Source organism: Erithacus rubecula, assembly GCF_903797595.1.
Source record: "Erithacus rubecula genome assembly, chromosome: 4".
Classification (NCBI taxonomy): Eukaryota; Metazoa; Chordata; class Aves; order Passeriformes; family Muscicapidae; genus Erithacus; species Erithacus rubecula.
Genome location: NC_136686.1, coordinates 63,616,219 through 63,636,862, shown reverse-complemented (window position 1 = coordinate 63,636,862; position 20,644 = coordinate 63,616,219). Strand labels below are relative to the sequence as shown.

Genomic DNA, 20,644 nt, shown 5'->3' with positions numbered 1-20,644 from the left:
TAAGTGCACTAAGTGCCACATCCAGTTGGGTTTTTTTAGCACTTCTGAGGATGATGACTCCACCACTTCCCTGGGCAGCATGTTCCAATCCTTGACCACCTTTTCAGTGAAGAAGTTCATTCTGATGTCCAACCTGAACCTCCCCTGGTGCTGGATGTTATCATCCTGTTGCTGAGTTCCTGAGGGCAGAACCTGACCTCCACCTGGCTGCACCCCCCTGTCAGGGAGTTGGAGGGAGGACAAGTTCACCCCAAGCCTCCTTTTCTCCAGGCTAAACAAACCCAGCTCCCTCAGCTGCTTTTAATTTTCTCTGTTCTTTCCTGAGTCCCCCTGCTTGCTGTGTTTTGAGAGATTTTATTTATCCCAGTGGGTGACTTGGAGGGGCAGATTCCCTCTCTGATTTCCCCACATACAGGTGGCAAAGCTGGCTCTGCTCTGCATTGCATTTTGCTTGAGCAGGGCATCATTTTATCCCTGATTTTTGCACAGCTAATGAGCAGGCAACAGTTAAAGATGATAGCGTACCTTTTGATGTTTTTAAAATAAGGTTCAAAATTTTTTTTTTCTAAAGCCCTCTCTAGCTCTTTGTTGTTTAAAATTTATCTTTCCAAGCTTTTTTTTCCTGTCCTGACTGTGAGGTTATAAAGTTTTCTTTTAGGGAAATGTGGAAATTGCATTCCCATGACTCTGGGGTCTTGGATTTAAAAATACTCCTGATATAGCCAGAGATATTTAGATTTTACTATGAGATAAGTTATATCAACTTTTTTTAAGGGAAGCCTCTAATAAAGAGAAGCAACTTGAATACATTTCTACTACTTATCTTTCAGAATGATTCAGCATTTATTATATAAGAGATTCTATATTTTGCACGTGCAGTATGCTGACATTCAGCATATATGGAGATACTGTTATGCTGCATCTGTGAATTCCCAAAATAACTCCATTTAAGCACTCTTTAAAGTTGTGGCACACGTGCTGGAAATGCTTCACGTTAGCAGGGTTCTCCTTACATGAATTGTAGCAATTTCTGTATTGTTCCTCTTGCCTGCTAAGCAGCTTTTACCAAACAAGCAGGAATCAGTAGTGGTTAGTTCCACGTGTGGAATAGTCTCAGAGCAAATGGAAGCAATCTTCTGTCAGAGCTACAACAAGGGATGAATTGGGATCAGGTTCATTTGGGCATCAAGAGTCAGCTTGCTTCCAGTAAGCAAGGTGTGGTCAGGAGGGGGTTCAGTAATAAGGTGTCTCCTGGAAACAAAAGAATCTGTGCCTTCCCCTTTTGCTGTAATACCTCCATGCATCAGGTAAGGCATCCTTAAATAGCCCAGGAGGAAAATCCAAGGCAAAGACAGGTGATCTGTTAGTGTAAGGTAAGGAAAGCTGTCAGGGACAGGAGCAGGGGGCTGCAGAATTGCTGTGGCTCTTGGAACTCTTCTGTGTTTTACCTGCACTCAGGTGTAACCTGCACTGTTGCAGAGGTGTGGAGGAGAATAACTCTGTGCTCATTACTGATGGAGCCCAGATTGTTTCTGGGTTTAGTCTCTTCATCAATGCAGACTTGCTCCGTGCAGCTCGGTAAGCAGGTTTTGGATCAGCCAAAAAAAGTGGGGGTTTAGTGTGAAATTTATCCCCCTTCCAAGGCTGCAGTTTAATTTAAGTAGGTTTTTGGGCAAAGCCTGCAGTGCTATGTCTCTATCTCTGCTTTCTGCCTGGACCTCATCCTTAAAAGAGACATGAAAACACCAGTGCTTGATGTGCTCCTTTGAGCTGCACCCTTTTAGTGGACATGAAGAAAATAGGACCAGACATAAATGATTAATGCAGAATCTTGGAAGAAAATATTGCAGGGTGCCTTGCTGTTTGATTACAAGCCTTGGAATTAGTCAACATTTCCATAATTCTAAACCAATATACACCTGTTTTCCCACTGTGATGTGAAGGCACAACTTAATTTAACAGAAACCCTGCTGTGCTAAATCTCTCATTAAATACCAAGCTAGTTCTGTAATTTAAAGTTGCAGCACTACTATTTTAACTGAATTGCCTTTGTATTATAAAATTAATAAGAAGTTAATGATGCACTTTGCTGTATTCTCTCAGATTTTTTTTTTCACAGCAACAACAACAAAAAAAAGAAAGATAAAGAAGAAAAACATGTCACCAGCTGACATCTCAAGGCTTTTCTGGTTTTAATCATTTTCCTGAGGATAGAAATTCATTTAAAAGATCTTTTAAAAAAAAATCTAAAAACTTTCTGCACAAGTAGGATCAAACATCATCTTTTTATTCATGATTAATATAATCTCTCTGTTAGTCATAATATTCCTTGTCATATATTGGAGCTTTTTATCTTTCCCAAAATGTGTATTTAGATATCGCTTGTTATGTACGATTGCTACTAGGCAGAGCAGCAAACATGCAGTGTTTGAGAAATACAGGCATATTGTTATGATATATGATACAGATCAACGAAACAGGGACAGTTCTGTTTACTTGGTGCTGGCATCACAAGTAGCTTTTATGTCTTGCAAAGGAACAATGTGAATTTTCAGATGTGTCTTTTCAAACATAGCCTGAGAGCAGGTTGCTGATACCCTTATAGCTCATAGGGATGTGGTTTATATTATTCAGCTTAGAGTCAGGTTTTCTTGGAGTGTTCATTTGGATTTTGTTTTAAAAGGCAGAAGGGAGAAAAGGGAAAAAAACAATTTGAATGTAATAATGATCTTAGAAATGGGCTTCTTTGGGATGAGATGTAGAACTGAGGCCTTAACTAGTCTCATCTTCATTAAGAATCTCATGGCTTCGTTAGAGGTGTTTAACTTCTATTCCCTAAACAGAGTAATCCAATAAATTCCACCCATCTAACTGTACCTTCAGTTAGATGTAATAATCTTGGTTCCCCCATGCTCTAATTTGCTGCTTAGTGAAAATTGGCTTCTGTATAGAGGGCAAACCTCAAAGAGCTGTATTCAGGGACTGCTTTAACTGCCTTCATAGCACTGACATTTGTTCTTTGTTTGAGTTTTAACATGCTTTATTTTAAAACCAGAATGTGCTCTGTTTTGCTGACAAGTGAACCTGGTAGGATTTCCTGGCAAAGGTTAAGTGCAGATAGGTAACACAGAGCACTATAGGTTGGTTGGATTCTTGGAGCCAAATAGCTGAATAAATGCACCTTTAATGTCATGCAGAGGCTATTTGAAGTCAGAAATCAATGGGCATCCATTTGTAAAATCTACACCTAAAACTCTTTGGAGTCTTTGTTCTGTGTTTGAAGTTAGATTTATCAGGCATGGCAAGGGTCATTTGTTGTCTTTATGTACATTTTTTATATATCCTCCTACCTAAGTTATCACAAAAATAATTAACAGCCCACACTCTGCACTCCCATGTTTTAACAGAATCATTGTCTACGTGGTTCTTACTGCAAGATACACATATTCCAAGTAGCAGCAAACCTTTTGTATTGAAGTTCTGGCATGAAATTAGGGCATTAGCTGTATGAATTTATTTGATTAAAGGTTTAACAAGGAAGAAATACCATTTTGAGAAATATTTTGAATATTTTAACAGCAAGGTGGAGTTTGTAGGAAGTGTTTTTGTAAAATATTCATGGCTTCCTTTTTTGCCAAATATTGTCAAGGAAAACATTTTTAATTTTTATATTGTAAGAATCACTATTGTTTTAATTAAATGTTTTATACATTATAGGGAAGCAGGACTGGCTTAGAGGGAACTTTGCCCACAGGTTGTATACTGGCTGTAAGGAAACCTAAACCTCAAAGTCCCTTTAGGGGTGTAGAATATGAAAAATAGTAATCAGAATAACCTGGTCCAAAATGCAGGAACCCATGATGACTTACTATTAAACCTCATTCACTTTCTGATAAAATACCATTTGTCCAACAAGAAGCAAAAAATCCCAAATATATTTCTGGTTCTTGCTTTTCATCATGAGCTCCTTTCTAATGACTATCTTGACACTCTCCTTTCTGGATTAGTGTTTTAATATCCAGTTCCCTTTTCTGTTTTAAGCCTTATGGTTTGACAGTACTATATGAACATTATGTAAAAATTACCTGCAATAAAAAGGTAATCATCCAGTATGATTTGAATAATAGCCTGAATATGATATATCAGTGGCTCTTAGAGATTTTGACAAACAGAAAGGGAATTCAAAGAGCAATTCACTTTGTTAAGGCTTTGCAGTGATTGATTTATGATGACAAATTAAACTAATTCAGTACCCATATAGTATGGCCAAATGCTGTTTAATGAAGGATGCAAAGAGTATAGAACTGCTTAAGTTATAAAAATAACCAGATGGGAAAGAGAAGAATTCCCAAGGAGCATCTGTTCCTAGGAAGTGAGCTATAAGACATTGAATGATGTTGAGAAAGTGAATCTGGCCCATTCTTTCCTTTAAAATACTATGCAAAGGAACCCACTTAATGATACATTTTGCCCAGCTCAGAAGACATGTAGGTATTTTTTTTTTAATTCAAAATTGCCACTTCTACCTCTGTCCCTCAAAAAAAAAAATGTTGTGCTGACTCTGCTACTTCAGTGAAAATGAATATTTTCACTAAGTTCAGATACCTTAGTAGAAAAGTTGGGTGCACACCTACCATTGTCATGAAACACAGAATACATCACCAGTCCCATATTTATAAAATGGAAAAAAACTGACTTAGGAACCCAGTGAAATCTCTGTAAGTAGCTGAACTTGAAGATTAATGGGAGAATGGTGAGTTTTGTGCAGGCGTAGGGAGAGGAGAATATTGACCAAGTGAAAATAACTTCCCTAAATTGAACAAAACATTTATAATTTCATAACATTTCATAATTATATCATTCCTTTTTCTTATTGAGGGATGGGGGTCAAATTTGCCTTCACCAAATTCACAGCCTCATCATTAGGATGACTTTCTGGTATGCAAGGAAAATGCAGCTCATATCCTCTCTGCCTTGTTTACTGAAAGGATTTAGCTTGGATTGACCTAACAGAGCCTTCACCACGGGACTTAGTTAAGATTAGGGTCACTGTTTCTCCTCTTGAAACTGCTCCAGCTGAATGAAAGCATCAAATTCTGGTGGGAGTGAGAGAAAGCAAGGAACAGCACTTGGTACTGAGGGCAGTGACTCAAGTACTGTGATATCTGGATATGGCTCCATGCTCTAGTAAGTATTTTGTTCTTTGGCAAAGCTTCAAATACTGGGAAGGGACTCTCCAAGAACAGGGAAGTGCAGGAAGATCCATTGCTGAGGCACTGAGAGAAGGTGGCTAAACCTTGACCTGCCTCACCTAGGGGGGTGATGGACCTGTGATGTGTCAGGAGGGTGAAGGGCTACACTGGGCATGGGCATCAATGAGCTGGTTCAGATACTAAACATCCATATCAGGTTGCTGCTTTTCCTGCTGGGAAGCAAGACCACACTGGCCCAGCTGCAAAAGCAGTTAGAAGCATAGGCTAGCTTTTTAGAGAACTCTTGGAGTAGTTCAGGAATTCCTTTTTTTTTGCACAGCTTTGCAGTACTATAATATTGGGATGGGAATTAAGTAATGCATAATAATGGCTTGACCTCAGAAAAATTCACTAACATGAGGCTCATCCCCAAAAGGCCAAACCATTCTGGTATGTGACACTGGGATTTACCTCTGTTTCCATAACTCTGACCAATTGAGGTCATCACTTTGCAAAATCCCTCCAGACCTTTTTGTCCAACTTAGAACATCTTAGTCAGTGAGGGTGGAGCATCAGTTCACAAGATATCACTTTTAAGCTGGGTAGCCAAAAGTCACTGACTTGGAGAACCTTTTGCTGTGCACTTCAGAAATCTCTGAAGAAAATCGAGAGGCCATCAGTGGAGTACTCCAGGGTATTGCAAAGCTCACCAAGATTTAGGTGGGGTGCTTAGCTAAGGATAATAGCCCAGGCACTCTCTTAAACAGCTATTTATCCTCCTGCTGGTGTTAGCTGTTTTCTGTTATCTGGAACAGAAAGTACAGGTGCTTCAGTCAGCCTCATTAGCACCACGACACGAGCTATTAAAATTGTCTTCGTAATGAAAAACTAGTTCAGGGAGCCTTCCTAGCTGTCTGACTACTCCTACAATAGTGAAATTAGAAAGGCAAATCATAAACAGAGTTGCAGGCATCAGGAAGTAACATCATTAGAGGTGCCCTTGGATGCCATTTACCTGCCTTGATAGCAATGTTTGGCACCCATGGGTCTGAGTTATGTTATGACTACAAGCCTGGGCCTCATGGCATGTTTATATCAGAGAGAATGTTTGTTCAGCATCCTCCTGCCATTGTGTCCAACCCTGGGAGCTGTGCTGCTTCCTTCAAACTCCTCTGCTCTGTGCTCCATTGCTGTTGAAGGGATGCAGTGCTTGCTCTGTTTGCACTCCTGTGGTGGTGCAGGAAGCTGAGGTAGCCCCAGCCAGATTCCCCTCATCTCAGTCAGGTAATGAATCCCCATGGGCAGGTGTACTTTGCAGACCCAGAGAAATAATATTTTTGTTGCTCATTTTTTGGAAGAAATTATCATCTTCATCAGCTTAGTTGGATTAGCCAGGTTGTTGTCTGTTCTTCCCCTATGTTGTGCAGAGAAATCCTTCCTCCTCTGGGCAGTGGGGCTGCCAGAAGTATATGGGATTTCCTGGGTGCAAGCACCAGTCTGGGGTACAGATATGTTCATCTGATTGTCTTGGTAGACATTCAAAACCTTTAGAGATGCTCAAATGGGCTGTGAATTCCCACCCTAGAAAGACACAGAGGACATGTAGTTGCAGAGTTTATATTTTAGGCTGTCTGTGTGTGAAGCAAGTGGTCAGCACCCTCTAAAGCAGAGAGCAAATACTATTGACAAGACACAGGGAAATGGGTTTAAACTGAAAGAGAGCAGGTTTAGATTAGACATTAGGAAGAAATTCTTTCCTGTGAGGGTGGTGAGGCCCTGGCACAGGCTGGTCAGAGAAGTTGTGGATTGTCCATCCCTGGAAGTGTTCCAGGCCAGGTTGAACAAGGCTTGGACAGACCTGGTGGAAGATGTCCATGCCCATGGCAGAAGGTTGGAGCTAAATGGTCCTTCAGGTCTCCTCCAACCCAAATCTTTCCATGATTCTAGGATTCTCTGATTCTGCAATTAAAGTGTCAAATACCTTTTAACAGGAAAAGCACTAACAGAGGGGGAAAGCTAATATTTGTCTCACTTTTGAAATGCTCCATCTTTTCTCATTCAGCTTAGCTGAAATCAGTAATGGCTTTGCTACCAGCCAGTAACCTGCCTGTCTGCAGGAGCAGAGAGAAACAGCCATTGAAAAAGATTCCACCATAACTCCATTTATTAACAAAAGCCTGTATTTATTGCTTTGTTCCAGGGAAGTTAAAAAAGCAAAATCTGCAGAAAAAAAAAAAAAATTACATTGAGCTAAACAGAGTCTTAAGCAGTGGTAAACAAAATGTATCTTCCTTTGTGGTTGATTTTTATCCAGCTGCAGCCAAATATCAAAGCGATATCAAAGGAAAGCTACCCATTAATTAATTCAGACTGACTTCACAAAGCAAGCTGGAGCTTTTGCTGATATCTGATTCTGACAACTTCCTAATCTTCACAAGTTGTCATTAAGAGTGGCATTAAAGCAGTCTGCAGTCAGTCCCAGCTCTCTCCCCATTGTAACTCAAAGATGGTCTCTGCCATCGCAGGGAGGGGGACATGCAAGCACGACTTCAAATAAGGAACTTTGCTTCTTTGCAAATGGAATTTACAATGTATCAGGGAACATATTAATACACTGCCTCAATCACACAGCCTAGGAATGCTCACCCATTCCCACTTGCAACCCTTGCAAGTTGCAGTGGGTACAGATTTTCTCTTCTGAAGGAGATAATCGGGGAAAAAGCAGAGAAAGAAACTAAAAAAGAAACTTGTGTCTGAAAGGAATAATTAGAAGTCTGTAATGATCTCTAAGAAAGTATGAATAGAGGCTTATCACTGATTTCAAGATAGAGAACATAGGATTGTGGGTTGAAGAAAGTAAGATTGTGGAAAATAAGACACTAATCAGAGGATAAGATTGGTTTTACACTAAGAACTTGGAGCAGCCTGGTGTGGTGGAAGGTGCCCCTGCCTTTGGCTGAGGGGTTGGAATGAGATGAGCCTTAAGGTCTCCTCCAACTCAAACCATTCTATGACCCTATGAGCTGAAAATCTGGTACCTCCACAGCTCCTAATTCCACCATGAAAACACAACACTCAGTGTTCCTTAGTGCTGCTGGGATCACTCAGAGGGATTGCAGCCTCATGCAGAGATGTGAGGGATATGACACCTTTATATTTCCATTCAGCTGTGAATGGCTCAAATGATTGAAGGGAGTTTGTTTTCTAGACCATCACTTGAACAAGTATCCACCAGACAGCAGCTATTATTTTGTGGCAAATTCCTGAGAATACCTTAGAGGAAAATGTGCTGGGTTATTATGCAGTATATTCATTTCAACTATTACAGAGAAAACAGAGGAGGATAAGTGCTATTGTGGGAGCACCTCATCCAGCATCCACAGCAGCATCCATGAGGATGGTGCATTTATTTCCTCCAGGGCCAAGTACTGCCCAAATGCCAGTGACAAATGGGAATTATTTTTGGTTGTATACAGAACAAAGGATTTACGATCATAAGAGATGAAATAAAGCTTAGATCGAGTATCAGGAAAAAAATACCCAGTATCTGTTCAATTAGAATAATCTTCTAAAGGATACAAAGTTAAATCCCAGTCCTTATGGGCGTTTGGGGTAGGGAAGTATTAGAAAATATGGGATAGGCAGTAATCCTGTATTGGCATTAAGTCATTCGAGATGAGCTGCTGGATTTTTTCATCTCTCATTTCTCCGATTGCTGAGAAGTGAAAGAAATTGCTATGCTGGGTAAATATAAATACTCCTATTTGTACAAAAATATATGATTAACCAAAAAGAAAGATCTTGCTAAGAGCTCCAGTCAGTCTAAGTGCTTGTACACTTGTGTCTGGAGGGCTCTGGGGGCTGCTCAGGCAGGCGTGTCCCTTGCCTCCTGTGACCCTCTTCATTTTGCAAAGAATGACATGGATTTATCCCAGTTTAAAAGTGGCCTGATAGCTGACAGCCCTCATTGTCTGCTACTTGTCTTCCTCCCTGTTGACATGAGAGCCAAAAATAGACAGTGTGACATGGGGAAAATTTCTTTTCTGCACCCATTCCTCTTTCCCTGTGCTTTCCTCCCCCTCTGCTCTAGCTTCACTGACACTGCAACAGCCCTCAGGCTGCATTAGCCTCTCAGAAAAGGTAGCATATGCTGAGAAACCAGGAGTTTAAGACTTCCCAGTAGCTCTAAATGCTACTTTTGGAGCAGGTAGGATGAATGATGTAAGAGTTTGTAGCTCAGTTGGTTTTATCAGAGGACCTTCCTGATAGTTGTCTGTGGCCTCCAGCTGTTCCACCTGAAGCCATCCCTGCAAAGAGATTTCCTTGACCTTTAGACAAGTTGCACATAAAGATGTTACTCACAGGGCATAGACAGAGAAGATTTCTAGCTGAGTACAGTAACAGTAAAGAATAAGTAAAAGAAGACAAGTTCTCACACACTGATGCTTACAGTCACTAAATGAAGTGTATTTTTTCTTTATTTCAATAGAATCAGGGGCCCAGTCTCTGGACACAGGCATTAAGGTTCATGCTCGGGATCAGATGCTGGTTTGGAGCTTTGCAGATGGGTGGAGGCAGGTTGATTTTGGCTTTACTCTTCCTAGCAATGTCCCTTTTACTAATGAAATCTTAATCACAGCTTGGTCCAAATACCACAGCCAGCTGGAACTGACTCATTCTTAAAAAATATATGTTTCTGCTAATGCTGCCCATTTATTTTTTGTTTGTTCCACTTTTTGAAACACCTATTGACAGAAATATGCATTATTATTATCAAATGCATTGGAATTCCTGAAGATCAGCATTATAAATATATAATGCTTGTTTAGTTTGAATACAAACCACTTTCCTTATCCCAAAGTACGTTAGCTACAGAGATGCTAAAAAATTAAAGAGAATGAGTTCATACAAAGGGTGGTTAAAAATAACATGGCTGCTCAATGTGACCTTTACTGGTGTTTGTAACTGCATGTATACACAACTAGACATTCATGTTTTCATGTGGGCAGTGTGTGTTTGTGTGTGCTTGTGGCTGGAGAGCTGTGGCAGTGTTGTTCTGTCCTCATAGAGGGAAGGAATATTGAGCTTTTTCATTCTCTCTCCACAGCCAGATTATTTTGCCAGTGCAGACTATTGGCATAACACTGAGTTTGGATTCTGATACTGGATAGTCGTGGAAAATTCCTGTAACTTCAGCTCATGGAGAGCTTAAATAGAATTTATGAGCCATATCCTCATTTGGCATAAAATATTATGGCTGTGCTGGTTCAACAATAAAACTGTACTGCTTACCCCAGCTGATCTCAGTCAGGAGAGTTGGATTTTTGACATCTTCATTCAAAACCTCTTTTCTACCTGAATGCTTTGGCTATTCCCTGCAATATTTAGAGGCATGCATGTGGACAAGTAGTTTGGGGCTCACGTCTGACCTTTGAAGAAATCTGGATTGGTCTGTTTTTGGTAACAGGGAGGAATTTGACTGCCTGTCTATCTTCTGGGGAGAAGGGAATTGTGAATCAAGACATGTATTCTGGACTCAAAACTTCTCTGTACCTTTGCTATGTGAAAAGTGAAAATGGCAGCAGCCCCACATTATCAGGGCCAACTTTTTCTATATATTTTACCCTTTGCTCTAATTTAAAAGGTAGAATTTCAATGGATTTTATAATTTTGATGCTTTTGGGGCTTATTTTAGACTTACCTCAATCACACTTTTTAGCTATAAGATGTTCTTGCTGGTACATTGTAATGCAAATAGGAGAGCTTTCCAACAGAACTTTAAAAAAGCTTTACATTTAAAAAAAAAATCCCATAGCCTAGAATTTGAGTGTAGTACAAAATAATAGACTCTACTTTCTGTCAGAAGAGGAGCCCAAGAGCGTCGTTGAATCAAGGTGACCTTCCATGCTGCAGAAAGAGTCAGGCAGAAGATCCACTTAGCAAATGAACAGAAAAATCTGTGATGTGAAACTGGGGGAGTGGCTGAGGCTGGTTTCTCTCTTAGAATGAAAGCAAAAAAAATTAAGAAGATAAGTGTAGATGCGATAACGCTGTGAAAGAGAGTTTCCCTGACTATGCTTGCTTGCCTTTCTGAAATGTTGCTGTCACTAGTCATTCCTTTTAAAGGGTTATCTCCTGAATTCCAGCTTGGCAAAGGTAGAGGATATTGATGAGAATAATCACATGGTGTTTTCCCAGAGCATAGTTCACAGAGGAGAACAAGCAAGCACAGAACAGCGTAAGTCTTAAAATACAGCTCCTGCAAAACAAGCATTTTATATATCCTGGTCACTGTGACCTCTCTCAGAACCAAACTTGTGTTTTGCATTACAAAAGCCATTGCATGTTTTTAAAAACCTATGATTTAAACTAAATTTCTTCACAGTCATTGGTAACCTGAAAGAAAAGTTATTTTGTTTTTGATTGGGACTGGGTTTTTGGGGAAGAAGAAGGAAAGGGTAGAGGATTGCTTGGTTTTCATTACAAATTTCTAAAAACCATCCTAGAAGTTGATGTGGAATCAGAGGGATTTATGTAGAAAGGGAGGGGTTTCCTGTGGACCAGTCTTGAGCATTAACACCTTAAAATGGTGACCACAGACTGAGCTACTTGAATATTTTCATTTGGCAGCAGGAAAGTTTGTTTTAAAATGGGGACTTCACAAGCTTTCACAGATTCTGAGAAGGGTGGAATTCCCCGAATATGCCCTCAGGAGTGCTGCTCCCTAAGTGGGGAACCTGGGAAGAGTGTGAAATTTTTTTTTCTGGGAGAAATGTGAAATCTGCCTTTGCAGACCCTCAAGAAAGAAAAGGTCTCTGCTGTGCTGCCTTCCCCTTTTGAGATGTTGGAGGGACCTCTCTGTCAGTCCCATGGGGAGACTTTTCATAGAAGATGACTTCATAGGTAGCATGTTTTGGCTTTGCCCTGGCTCTGTTTTCCAAACACTAATACGGGAAGAGGAGGTGTCCTTAGATTTGAAGGGAAAATACTCCCTTTAAAGTCTCAATCTCCTGTTGACTTCTGGAAACAAACACCCAACTGTGGAGATGGAAGAAAGTACATCTTCAGAACACTTGAGTCATGTCCAGTGGGATACTGACTGGAAGGCTTGTGTCATGCTGGGAATTGAGTCCTGGCATCTTAGGTCATGCTGGGTAAATCCACCCAATGCACAGCAAGGCTGCATTAGTTATTAGCTGACATCCCAAAGCCACAACAGCTTGGCTGGCATTTGGTTCCTCCAGCAGCCCTGGATCACTGCTTCAGGTTCTTATGTCACCTCTCAAATAGGATATCTAGGGAGTAATATTGTAAAAATAACTCTGCCTGTGTGGAGTACACCTGCTAAATAATGTCTTATCTACACTTGATGATAAAATTACAAGATTTTGCCTTGATAGGCTTGGCTTCAGTTGTGGAATAACTCCAGACGCATCACATGGAGCCTCTGTGCCTTTTTCCCATCTTCTTCCTTTCTGCTGCAAAGAGCCAGCAGCAGTGAGTAGCTCTGGTGTTAGGAGAGGAATCAATTGGAGCGTGAGGAGCTCGGGCTGTGGTGCAGTGCAGACAGCTCAGCTCCCTGTGGATCCTCATTCCAGGCCGTGCTGTGCTTCCCTCCCTGGCACTGGGCAAGCCTCACTGTGCTCCAATTTCAGCTCACAAACCTGGGCAGTTTTTTGCCCCTTGCCATCACCTTGAATGGGTGCTAAAAACCCAGTCAATCACTGTCACAGAGAGGCTTCAGTTGTCTCCCGTCCTCACCCCATTGTCATGCAAACTCCAATTGGCAAAATGTCAACAGAAGTTATTGCTGCTGCCGATTAGATGGATAACTCTCGCTGTTAAAATAATATCTGACGTTTTGCTCCAGTGTCTAATGGCTTTGCTTTTTAAGCATGGATGATGCAAAATATCCCCAAGGCATTATTCCCAACAAGTTATAGAATCCCACTTAATGTCTATTTTTGGGATTGAATAGGTTCTGTAAAGGCTCATTTGTTTGAAGAAAAGATAGTTAATAACTTTGCTCTCCATGTGATTTTGAAGAGACAATTTTTGACCATACCTCCCCTTCTTTATCCCCACTTTGTTTGGCTTGCTTGTGTCCTGAAGTTGTTGCCATTAGTCTGGGAGGTAAGAAATCAAGGAATTAAATAAATGGAGGAGAACTGCTAAAAGAGCAACAGTAACTATTTGTACAGTAGGAAGTGGTGTATCACTTCTAAGATATCCAACTTTTTAATTTCTATATGAGAGTACATTTAAAAGAGACTGAGTGCTACAGCCTAATTGGTAAATGTGTTGGAGGACCAGCAGAATGTGGGGGTGGCTAGATGAAGAATTATTATTAATAATAATAGTAAAAATAATGTTATTGTTATTTTATTATTATTTAAAAGCACAGCATTGTTTTTAATCTCCCTCACTAATGTTTAATTTAACTTGAATTTAAACCACAGAGTGTAGTGGATTGCAAATGACTGAGTTGGAAAGCTTCCAAAAGCCATTGAATTTCAGTGGTTTTAGTGTTCTCCGGTAAAACAACTTGTTTTAAGCAAGCTATAGGCTTGTTTCTGTGCTCTAAATAGAAAATAATGATGTTATGCATTACTGCATGAACTATATTTGGCACCCACCAGCAATATTCATTTTCTCTTGCTTCTCTCTCTTCCTCCTTCCCTCCCTCCCTCTCCCTCTCTCTCCCTCCAAAAAAAGCATGTATATATGTCTGACAGTAATCTAGGAGGCCAAGTAACAGATCATATTCTTATACTACTAAAATTGTATGAATGCCTAACACAGCTTAAATCCCTTAAATTGGGATTTATTGAAAGGATGACAGCAAACAATCTTCTAGCTATGCCATTGCTTAGGCAGTTACAGCAACTGCTTTACATTTATTTGTGAGAGTCTAAGTGATAAATGCACATTTTTTCTCCTTTTATCCATGAATAAATGAAGGTGAATTACTTCAACCAGTGCTGGGAATCCAAAGCTGTGCCTGTGCTGGTGAAGCCAGCAGGAGCATGGTGTTGGTCAGCATTTCTCTGCCTGGTGTGGGGGCATATTTTGGGGGAATAACACTGTTCCCACTGGACAGTGCAGACAAGGATATCCTGTTTCGAGTGGAAGGAGGAGTATAACTGTGTAAGTGCAAGTGCCACACCGTTTATTTTAAGATCCAGAAAACAGTCCTTTGCCTCTTTTATTCACTAGTATTCATTTGGCCTTGGAGATTATCCCCAGTTCCCAGTGAAGTTCCCGAAGCGCCAGCCAGATATTGACTGCGTAATTCAAGTTAGTTTGACCCTAGAGGAGTCATTCTAAACAGTTCTTTTCGATAGGAAAACACACCTCTTTCACTTCTGGGAAACTCATATTGCTTGTGAGTCACAAGGGTTTAAAAAAGCAAAAGCAGCTGGCAATGAAATGATGTGAGAAATTAATGTTGTTTCAGCTCTTCTGAAAGATTCTGTGGAAAAACTGGGGAGCTAAAAGCTGAAATTAGGGGCAGGGGGTATAAGGTATTTGTACATAATAGTCCAGAAAAACAATGGTCTGTAAGGACACTGAAAATCATTTAATTCTCTGGTGCTTATGGAGTATTTTCTCTTCTTCCTCCAATCTTTGGGTAGGTCAATACATTCCCTCCTGACTTCCAGACTCAGTAGAGGTTCTCAGAAACCTGGTTGGTCTTGTTTTGTCCTTTGACTACTGGTCTAATTAAACTGCACTCGCTAATTGGATCAGGAGCTTGGAGAAAGCTTTGAATTAATTTCCAGACCAGAGTTAGGCAAAGATCATAATTTTTTCCTCACTGGTTTTCATGCTGGTAGCTCTTTAGGTGCTTTTCTTCTGAGCCCTCAGACTGTCTCTGCTGCTCCTTTTAATATTTCCTTCCTCTTTGGTTTTCCTACTGATTCTAAAAGTCTCAGAATTTCTAATCCTTCACCCAAAAAGAATATTAGGGTTTAATTAAGATCTAATGTCTCTTCTCTCTTCCACATTCTATCTTGACATTTTATAGTTCTGAGATGTAAAAATTATGAAAGAAGTCCCCTTTGGCTTCAGCAGTGATTAATGCTAGCAAGAAGTAGGTCCCAAAGTGCTAGAAATGACAAGATACATGCAACCTGTCATCATTTAATCCTATTGCTTTTTTGTTTGGTTTGGTTGTTACCCAAGTAACCAGAGTTCTTCAAATTTTCCCTTTGCTTGGGGGGAGGTTTAGCTCCATTTTGTGTGGTGTTTCTCTCTGATGTGGACTGTGAGGGTGACAAACTGAGTTGGGTCATCACTAGAAACTTATAGGCAAGGCAGATAACAAGGAAAGGAGGAAGAGGACAGGTCTGGAAAGGGCTAAGAGCTCTAGAAGTCTGCTGGTGGCTTTAAAGGATTATAGAAAGATGATGACACAAGTGGAAAGGAGTGAGGAGTCATGGAGAGCATTCCCATGTACAATCCCTCAGCTCAGATGGTGAAAAGTCACATTCTGCTTAACTTAAGAGGACTTTCAGAATGTGGTCTTTGACTGTCATTCTGAGCTGGGTGAAGGGCAGGTCTGATGTGCATTCAGAGTCTTTTTTGCCAAATGGTTTTCCTTCCTCAAGGCACAAGGAATGACAGGAGCAAGGCATGTGCATCCATAGTGACAAGAACAGACAATAAAAGCTCCTAAAATAATCATGTATGAAGGTGCTTCTGCAGTGGATCATAAAAAAAAAAAAATAAAAAAATAAAAAAAATAAAAAAAAAAAAAATAAAAAAAAAAAAAGATTTTTCAGTCTAAATGACCAAAGTTTCAGAGGTGCTGAGGGTATCCAGATTTCACAGACTCAACTCAGCTGCAGCAAAATGAGCCCCTCAGCTCCTTCATCTTCACTGAAAGGCATCTTCTGCTTTTAATCACCTAAGTCCTGTGTAAGACTAACATACTCATGTTTAACATCTTAAAGCAGCCAATACAGACCATTTTGAGTGCCAACTGCCTCCTCCTGCAAACCTTGCTTCACTCACAGAAATTGCTGCTTGCAGGAACACTTTAGTCTACCCAGAATATCTGCATGACCAGAAAATTGATGTAAAGCAGGTGTCCAAAAGCCTTTCCAGCCAATATATTGACAACTCTGAAATGTGATTTAAGCAGTTGCTGTTGATGCAGTGATGACTTGGAGTGTGCCAATCCCATGCTGGCCATGCCTGGAGACAATTCTTACCCATCCACCCCAATACCTCAGGCTTAAGATTACACCTGATTTGAAGCATCCCCTGACTAAACAAAACAAACCACGAGCTGATCACCTTGTGCAATGTGCAACCACACAATAGTAATCACAGCTAATGACTCTGCTAAATGCTAGACTGCACACACCTCCTTGTTTGGTGTTTGTTTTGTATACAGAAGGTAACATGGAGTGAATAACGAGGATGCCAAGTTACAGATGGGGTTGTGGAATGGTATTTGACAGCCGATTAGAGTAATCTGACAGAAATGATGACTTAATCACCACGACAGACTCCAAATTCCCAGATAGAATTCCACTCAGGTTAATCTAATTTCCTTGCAATATTTTTGCCAGAAATAGACTCTTAGCAGGCTTGTTTTCTCCCATGCAGATGTCACATGGCTTTGACAAGAATGTAAATAGGTACTGTTATTATTGTAGAAAAGATGACTTTGAGGTTCCAAAGCTGGAGAGGTTGCATGCCTTTGAGATGCATTGGGTTGCTTTGCTGTGGTTATTTTTTTTTCTCTAATAACATTATGCTTACATACAGCAAGATGTACTCAGGAAAAGGAGGGGGCGGAAGTGTAACTATTCAATTGTAATTCTAGGCCATGGCGTGGTCCTGCTGCTGCCCTGGACATTGCCAGCAGCCAGATTCTCATTAATTTCAGGGGGAATTTCAGGGCTGCATGTTTGATAAGTGTTTCTTTGCCTTTTTGATTCCCATGGACTGCCTCAGCACCACTGCTTGGGATGCACCCAAGGAGAGGCAGCGATGTGCTTGGCCCCAGGCTTTGGGTGGCACAAGCAGCAGTGAAGCTCCCACTTTGCTGCCAGCACTGCCACAAGGCACTGGCAACCTTGGGCAACAGGCATTTTCCTGCTGCCAGCTGTAAAGCAATGGGATGGTGTGTTTGGTGTGTTGTGAGCCCGATGGATGGAGAGCACCTGCAGGAGAGGCAGGTCATGCCCTGCTGGCTGCACGAGTGTGTTCAGCAGAACTCTGTAATACTGATAAGGAGAGGTTGCTCCTCTCAGCCCATACTCCAGACTGGATTTGACACAGTGCTTGCCAGGGGAAGCTGCCCATACTCAGAAAGAGCTTGCCTGAGAGCTGTGTTGTTCTCTTTTACTGTGTGTGCTGAGCGCAGGGTGATGTTCAACTTAATAAATTACTTGCTGAGGTTATTTTTCTCATTCTTGCCCTCTTTATTAATTGTAAGTGTGCATTCATAAATACTGTATTTTCATAAGGAAAGCTTTCTCCAAGAAAAGAAGAAAATGTTTCCTGTTGTTCTATGTGACAACATGACATACTGAGAAATCACTTACCTTGAGATCCATAAGTGATGTATAGCTACAATAACAGCTTTCTGATAAGATGAGAAATCCTTCATTTCGGTAGATGGCATGATTCTAGTGAGTGGCATCTAATTTGAAACAGTTTTATATCATCTATAATCTTTTGGAGGGCCTGGAAAAGCACAGCTATTTTATTGTTTTATAGCCTGCAGTTATACAAGAAAGATACAAAACGTACAGATTATTTTCTCTTTTGCTCATTGTAGGAGAGTACCTATTTAGCTTTTGTCTCTACCCCTTTAATTTTCTTATTCACTGCACACTTCTTTGAGAGTCATTCTTTTCTTTTCCTTTCTTTTTTACACCTACCTTTAAATATTTTATGGGTAGAGAGCTTATAATATGTATTGTCACGGCAGTTGTCTCTAGAGGTCAGCAATGAGTTTAATAATGAGATGCGAACCAGTGACTCTGTAAAACCCATTTCAGGTTATAAATGGCATGTTTTATTGAATCTAGTGTTAAAGGTTGTTAACGTATCAATTGGTGATGGTCAGGGTTAAACAAGCTTCAACATGAGCCCTCTCATGTTAGGAAACTGTCAGTAAGGTATTTTTCCACTTTCCTCATCTCTGAAGCCAGGTTTGTGTATCACATCCATTTCCTGGGGGTATTCTGCAGTTTAAACTCTCCAGGCCTGAGCTGGATCTTTTATTAGTTTTGCACCAATATAATTTTAAGCCCAGTGGAATTACTCCCAAATTCAGCTTGATGGTGAAGAGATTTGGACCATGATTTTTTAGCAGGAACTTTTGAAATCAAGTCAAAGCACATTTGAAGCATCAATCTTGCCTCTTGGTTTGGGAATGTACCAGATTACTGAGTTAATGAACCTGGGGTAATGATGTGTGACTGAAGAGGATGACTTTGGATGTGCAGTGTTTGTCAGGTAACACTGATCTTTGTGTTGTGACCATGGGCTGCAAAAATAACTTCTTCACGTGAATTTGGTGTAATTCTGGCTTCTCTGGTTTGGGCAGTTTGAAAAGTGAGAGGTTTTTGACATTGTTAGAACAGCCTTTATTCAAAATATCCTCCTCTTAGGGGCATATAAATGCATCTGTAAAGAGCAATAGATTGATTCTCTGCCTACAAAAGGTCTGAAATTGGGCTGGGTTTTTCTTATATTCTGCATATTCCTGAATTTTCAATGCTTGCCTTTCTTTCCTCTATTTTCTCACCACTCCATTGCTCCCCAGAGACATCAGTAACCTGCAACAACCTTGTGGAGCAAGTTACACCTTTTTTCTTCCTTCTGTTTTTGCTTCCTCAGTGGACATGGTGCCTCACATTCCCATGAATTTTAAGTTTCCTGCAGTGCCCAGTGTACTGTTGATGTCAGGAAAAATCTTAAGCACTAAAGCAGACAGAGAACGATAGAAATTCCCTTTTTTCTGTAAAACTGATCTAATAAGAGTGGTGGCAGACAAGTGCTGGGCTATTAAAGTCCATTTAGGAAACAGATGATTCAGAGAGAGCAGTATTGTTAGAACTGAAGAAAATGTATTCATCCCAACAACTACATCTACCTTGTGGATTTGTCTTACCCTAGGACACAGTGGGGAGTTGTGCAAGCAGCACAGGGAATGCATTGATTTGCAGGGCCAGGGAGTGTTCTGGACTTGGAGTAAATCTAACAGAAACATTCACAGCAATATTTTATATTTTCTAAAGAACCCAGCAACTTTTTCCCTGGTGGTTAAGTTACTTCACTAAAAGCAATGCAGATGTGGGTTTCTGTACAGCTTTGAAAGCATATTTGATATGAGGGCATGGATGTTCTCTCCTGCTCAGCTGTTTTTGTTTCCCAGAGTTTGTCATAACAATCTTTTATTAAAAAAATGGAATTGCCTCTGACATTTTCAGGCAATACGCAGCTGCGCTGCACTGAAAAATGATACAAAAGTAGAAAGAGCATCCATTATTTCACTCTTCATGTGAATTGGTGAGGAATTGCTGAGGAGAGAAAAGGCAGAGGTGCTGCTGGAAGGTTTGTACAGTCAAATCCCAGTAACTATGCAGAGCCCAAGAAAAATATTAAAATTGAAGCTTTTTTTTTTTTTTTTTTTTTTTTTTTTTTTTTGCAAGCTTAAACATCTGCCATTAAATCTCAATGTGAGGTCAGTTCTGGAGGCTTTTGAGAAGCTGTAATAAAATTTCCCTGAACACACCACTGTGGCCACAGGGCTGGCTATCACCAATGTCCTGTAGAAAACTCTGGTCGTGAGGGAGCTCAACTGCTGTGGGGTTATTATCCAGAAAGAACAAAAACAAAATTTGTAGAAATTTTATTGGAACTATCCACAGTTTAGTGTGGGAGAAGTATCATTTAGCAGAGAAAGCTGAGAACACACCACACCAGGTGTGCCAAGGTGGGATGTTCAGCACAGAACTCTGCACACAGGGATTGGTTTCCCTTGCAGTAATCGGGACATGAATGGAGAAAAGGTTGAAAAGGAAAAAGGATTTTGAGTTTTTATGGATGCCAGAATTGTTACATGTTGTGGAAGCTTTATGGATGAATGTGCAATGTATTCTCAAACAAAAATATGAGATACTAAACTATTATAGGAAGCTATTTTAGGAATCAAGATCTTCTTCAGTCCTGAAAGAATCAGCACAATTTTTTAATTACAAGCAAAGTTCGTTTGTCAAACTCAACTCCTCTGAGTACATTTGAAATGCTTACTTAAATTACTTGAAAATTACATCTTGGTTTTGGCAGTGGTTGAGCTCAAGGAAAAAAGAGTTGGTAAAATAGAAACCAAGCATGCCATAAACTAATGAGGGCTGTAACTTTAGAGGTCTTCTGAAACTAGATACAGCAAATTAAAGATTTATATGAGTCCTATGGGCCCAATG

General features: G+C 40.3%; 1 protein-coding gene across 19 annotated transcripts in view; it reads left to right on the top strand.

Annotated features, from left to right (window-relative positions):
• CELF2 (CUGBP Elav-like family member 2) overlaps positions 1-20,644 on the top strand; it is a 536,651-nt gene that overhangs the window by 442,500 nt on the left and 73,507 nt on the right. The window lies entirely within an intron of this gene.